General features: G+C 37.2%; 1 protein-coding gene across 1 annotated transcript in view; it reads right to left on the bottom strand.

The window, feature by feature from the left end:
• Positions 1–3241: 3241 nt before the first annotated feature.
• RMI1 (RecQ mediated genome instability 1) overlaps positions 3242–6000 on the bottom strand; it is a 29575-nt gene continuing 26816 nt past the window's right edge. Inside the window, exon 4 of the transcript XR_006294910.1 lies at positions 3242–3393. The gene's annotated coding sequence lies outside the window, so the exon portion shown is untranslated. The remainder of the gene's footprint in view (positions 3394–6000) is intronic.

The following is a 6000-nucleotide window of genomic DNA, read 5'->3' as shown; positions in this document are numbered from 1 at the left end:
TTAAATGACAAATTGGTCTTCAGAATCAGGTTTGAACTTATTTATAACCTACCAAGAGAGCAGAGATTCTGTGATACAAACTGACTTTGTAATGTTGTAATTACACTTTTTAACTCTTAAAGAGCTAAATTTCCTTACGATGATCTTGCTCTGTTTATTTTAAAATATTGTGCTGTCATTTTGATTACTCCTTTGACTATCTCCCTGACTATAAGATCCTGGAGATGAAGAATTTGTTATAATTCCAGAAATCCTGAATAAATGTTAAATGTTTGAGAGAATGAATGAGGAAATACAGTAGCAAGAACATCTAATGAAACATTACTTTGTTTACAGTGTAAAAGAACAAAAAATAAATGACATAAGCATTTTTTGTTCTCTGGATTTTTCCCCTTTTAAATCCCCTAAGTACCCAGGAAAGCTTTCCCTTGCTTCAGCTTCCCTTCCTAGTTTTTGTGAAGAGTGTACCTGAAATCATTCAAGGAATTAGGCTAGAGGGAGGTAGAGGAGAAAAATAAGAAACCGGAAAGGGGAAGAGGAGAATTCCCCCAAGCAAACGGTGGGGTATGGGACCCCACAGAATGAGACCCATGTCCCCCTTCCTGCCAGTGCCCCAAGAGGTGACAAGACTCAAAAGGAATGGCTGCCGGATGCACCCAGGAAACTTAGGCTTGACACTGCAGTCAGGGATCAAACACCTAAAGAAACCAGAGTAAAGAGAGTCAAACAGCCTTACGGCCAATTTATGGGAAAGCTGAAAAGAAGCAAGTCTTTGAAAATTCCAGTGAGAACAAAAAAACACTACATTATTCTTCATCTTCCTGCACCATTTATACTCCCTAGGCTATTTCTAGAGCTTCTATCCTTGGCAAACCTGGATGTACCTCGCATAGCACAAAAAGAATCATTTGGGGCTAATGCCATAAATATATCAGCAGGTAAACAGTGTGAGGGATCAGTGGGGCCTCACCAAGCATTCAACTCTTTCCAAAGCCCTCTGGGAATGTCACATGAATTTAAGGAATGGAAAGCAAACTATTATCTGTGGTTGAGTTTTCTATCAGTCCAGTCAAATTAAAAATATAGGAGAAAATGTGTGCTGCAACAGAAAATTGTCTTGTCTAGAGAACATACCTCCTGGTTATAATGATCATATGGGAGCTGTTTTACAAGTCTGTAAATTGTAGATAACTGATAGTGCAAAATAATTCTTGTCTACAGACATGCGAATTCTGCCCTATCTGACAGATGCATTCACCCATCCCGCCACTGTGCAAAGACGAGTTTTGCCTCCATTTATACATTAATTTCAACATTCCTTTACTACATAAACATTTGTGGGTTTTTTTAAGTATTTCCTCTCAACCAGTTATAACATCTGCCTGTTTCTTCGTTGCTTAAGTTAAATAACATCTATAAAGTTTGTTCAATTTTATACCTGAGAGCCTGAATTTACTTTTTTATTTTTTATTTTAAAATTTTTCTTTAATGTGTATTTATTTTTGAGAGAGCGAGAGAGAGACAGAGCACAAGCAGGGGAGGGGCAGAGAGAGAGGGAGACACAGAATCCAAAGCAGGCTCTAGGCTCCAAGCTGTCAGCACAGAGCCCGACAGGGGGCTCGAACCCACGAACTGCGAGATCACGACCTGAGCCAAAGTCAGAGGCTAAACCAACTGAGCCATTCAGGTACCCATGAATTTACTTTTTTTTAAAGTATCTTTTCACAGAAGGTAATAAATGTAAAGTTTCTCATATCTCTGAGTTTATAAAGATTCAGATCCACAACAAACATATAACTAAATAAGCCTTAGAAAGAGCTAACTGAAAATGACTTAAGGTAATCAACACTGGAGAATAGAATCACAGGTTGTCCTTACTCATTCTTTTACCTCTTTAGGATACATTTCAGGCTGTATCCTACTTTAATTTCTTCTCTGAGCTACAATTGATCTTGGAAATCAATTGATATTATAGTTCATACTCACTAGATAATTGAAATGCACTGTTCAGCAACAAAGTCAAAAAGTATTTTAACCTATCATAGAAAGATAGGTCTATACCAGTAACTCTGCATTAAATGAAGCATATCCAACACAGAATATTTAAAATTCTGTATCTATCTCTCCAACTACTTCCATGCTACTATCAAGAGGCACAAAGGGCAAGGGAAAGAGAAAATCTGTTAGAAAACCTATTACCTGAGCATCCTTAATCAAGAGATAAAGGTGGCTTATGGTTAGAATGATCCCAACATGGAGGCACCTGGGTGGCTCAGTTGGTTAAGCACCCAACTCTGGATTTTGTCTCAGATCATGATCTCAGTTTGTGGTTTTGAGCCTTGCTTCAGGCTCCATGCTGACAGCAGGGAGTCTGCTTGGGATCCTCTCTTTCCCTTTCTCTTTGCCTCTCCCCTGCTCATGCTCACTCTCTCTCTCTCTCAAAATAATAAACTTAAAAATAAAAATTCCAATGTGATGGGGAAGAGTAAATATATTGGAGCTATGTTCTGGAGGTAATACTTAAAGAATATTGCCTATTAGCAAACCACTGCTATAGATATATAGATAATAGCTATTCTTCCCTCCCCTCCCGCTTTAAAATTTTTTTAATGTGGTAAGAGAATAGCAATTCTTTTTTTAAATTTTTTAACTTTTTTTTTTTTAATTTATTTTTGAGACAGAGAGAGACAGAGCATGAACGGGGGAGGGTCAAAGAGAGAGGGAGACACAGAATCTGAAACAAGGTCCAGGCTCTGAGCGGTCAGCACAGAGCCCGACGCGGGGCTCGAACTCACGGACCGCGAGATCATGACCCGAGCCGAAGTCGGACGCTTAACTGAGCCAACCAGGCGCCCCGAGAATAGCAATTCTTAACCACATGTATTAATATAATTAATATGGAGAACTAGTTACAAAGGAGTTGAAAATACTGACAAGCCTGAGGGAATCATGAGACAATGCAGAGATGAGCAAAGAAAGCAGGAAGCTGCTAACCCCTAGGGCTAGAGGGATCAAGACAGGAGGTAACAACCCAACTAAAATCAGAGTGCCCAGCTGGCTCCGTTGGAAGGGCATGCAACTCTTGATCTCAGGGTTATGAGTTTGAACCAGACGTTGGGTGTAGGAGATACATACATACATACATACATACATACACTTAAAAAGAAATAACCCAACTAAAAGCAATTGGAAAGGGATGAGTATTAATTTTCTATTGTGTAACAAATTAATCCAAACTTAGTAGCTTAAAACAGCACACATTTATTATGCCACAATTTCTGCGGGTGAAGAGTCAGGCGCAGATTAGGGGGTTCCATACTTGGGGTGGCAAGACTGCAATCAAGGTGCTAGCCAGGGCTTGTCTCTGGGCTTAAATAGGGATGGATCCATTTGCTATAAAAAAAAAAAAAAATTATTGAAACATCTGGAAAAACTGGAATGAAGTCTAAGAGTTAGATGGTAGTAACATAATATTTCCTGAATTTGATGGTGCTACTCTGATTATATTCATTTATTATAACTGTTTATGGGAAGTGTTGCTCAACTATTTGGAGGTAATATGACTTGAATTTGCATTCCCATATAAATTTTAGAATCAGCTTGATGCACACTAAAATAATCCTGCTGAGGATGATATTGCATTGAATCCATAGATCAATTTGAAGAGAGTGGATATCTTTAAAATATTAAGTACTCCAATTGAGTATTCAGTTAATAACTGAATTTGCTTTGATCTTCTTTAGCGTTTTTCAGTATTTTGTAGTTTTTAGTGGACAAGTCTTGCATAGCTCTCCCTATATCTATTCCAAAGATTCAGATTTTTTTATGCTGCTATAAATAACAATTTCTCGTTTCTTTTTTATGTTGGCATATGAAAATAGAACTTTTTAAAAACATTTTTTTAATATTGTTCTATATGTAATAGGAACCTTGCCAAGTACACTTACTACTTCTAATAGTTTATAGATTTTGGATTTTCTACATACACACTCTGTCATTTACAAATAATGAGGCTTATTTCTTCCTCTCCGACACGTTTTTTGTTTTTGTTTTTTCTTGCCTTATTACTATGACTAGGACCTTCAGAACAATGTTGAATAACAGACATCCTCATCTTATTCCCAATCTCAAGTATGATGTCTGCTGTAGATTTTACAGAGATCTTTTTTTTTATGTTTATTTATTTTGAGAGAGCAAGCATGTGCACGTGAGCAGGAGAGGGGCAGAGAGAGAGGGAGAGAATCCCAAGCAGGCTCCACTTGTCAGCACGGAGCCTGAGGCAGGGCTTCGTGTCACAAACCATAAGATCATGACTTGAGCCAAAATCAAGAGTCAGAAGTTTAAGCAACTGAGCCACCCAGGTGCCTCAATATTTTTTATCAAAATAAGAAAGTTTCCTCTTGGGACACCTGGGTGGCTCAGTTGGTTAAGTGTCTTACTCAATTTCAGCTCAGGTCATGATCTCACTGTTCTTAAGATCAAGCCCCAGGTTGGGCTCTGGGCAGACAGGTGGAACCTGCTTGGGATTCTCTCTCCCTGTCTTGCCCTCTGCCCCTCCCCCACTCATGCTAACTCTCAAAATAAACAAACATTAAAAAAAGAAGGTTCCCTCTTCCTAGTTTGGTGAGTTTTTAATATGAATATCAAATGCTTTTTCTGCACCTATTGAAATGACCTTATAGTTTTTTTCAATGTGAAGTACATTGGTTAAATTATCTCTGCATTCCTGAAAAAAAAGAAACCCACTTTGTCATGTATTCTCTTTTTCATATTTTAATATTTAATTTGCTAATATTGTACTTAGGTTGAACTTGTATTTTGGAATTATATTCATGAGAGTTGCCTGTAATTCTTTCTTTTAATCTCCTACGTATGTTCAAAGTTATGTCAGCTTGGTAAAAAGAGTTCGGAAATGTTCTCTCATTGTCTAATCCCTATAATTTATGTAGACTTGATATAATATTTGAAAGAATTCAGTGGGGATGCCATCAAGGCCTGGAATTGGTGGGAAGATTTTAAGTAACAGATTTGATTACTTTTTTATTTAGGTATATATTTACATACCATAAAACTCACCCTTTTAAAGTATAAAATTGAGTGGCACTTAGTGTATTCATTAAATTGTGCAATCATCACCACTAAGTCCAGAGCAGTTAAATCATCCCAAAAAGAAACTCCACATCCATTAGCAGTCACTCACCAATCATCCTCCCTCCTGCTGGAGTGAACTATTATGAATTATTTCATATAAGTGGGACCATACTCTACGAAGTCTTTTACATTGCTTCTACTTAGAATAATGTTTTTCAAGATTCATCCATGTTGTTGGATGGATGAATACCATTCCATCATACATATGTACATTTTGTTTATCCATTCATCAGTTGATATACATATGGCTTGTTTCAATTTGGGGGTTATTACTAATGCTGTTATGAACACTGACATGCAAGTTTTTGTGTGAGGATATGCTTTCAATTTTCTTGGGTAAGAATGGAAGATTGCTAAGTCATATGGCAACTATGTTTAACTTTCTGAAGAACTGCCAGACTGTTTTACAAAGTGACTGTACCATTTTATAGCCCATCAGCAACATAGGAGGGTTCCAGTTTCCCCACATCCTTGCCAACAACTGCCATTGCCTGTCTTTTCAATTGTTGCCTGTCTTTTCAATTATAGCTATCCTAGTAGGTATGAAATAGTGTCTCATTGTGGTTTCATTTAGATCTCCCTAATGACTAATGATGTTGAGCATCATCTCACGTATTTATTGGCAATTTATTATCTTCTTTGGAAAGATATCTATTCATATACTTTGCCCATTTTTACCGAGTTGTCTTTTTACTGTTGAGTTGCAGAATTGTTCATATATTCTAGATATTAGTCTCTTACAAATATGTGATTTGCTCCCATTGCTCCATTCTTTCATTCTCACATTCTAGGAGTTGTCTTTTGACTTTCTTGAGTGTCTTTTAAAGCACAGTGTTCTTTAATTTTGAT

Source organism: Prionailurus bengalensis, chromosome D4 (assembly GCF_016509475.1).
Source record: "Prionailurus bengalensis isolate Pbe53 chromosome D4, Fcat_Pben_1.1_paternal_pri, whole genome shotgun sequence".
Classification (NCBI taxonomy): domain Eukaryota; kingdom Metazoa; phylum Chordata; class Mammalia; order Carnivora; family Felidae; genus Prionailurus; species Prionailurus bengalensis.
Note: the sequence above shows the minus strand (reverse complement) of the source record. Positions and strands in the feature narration are given on the sequence as shown.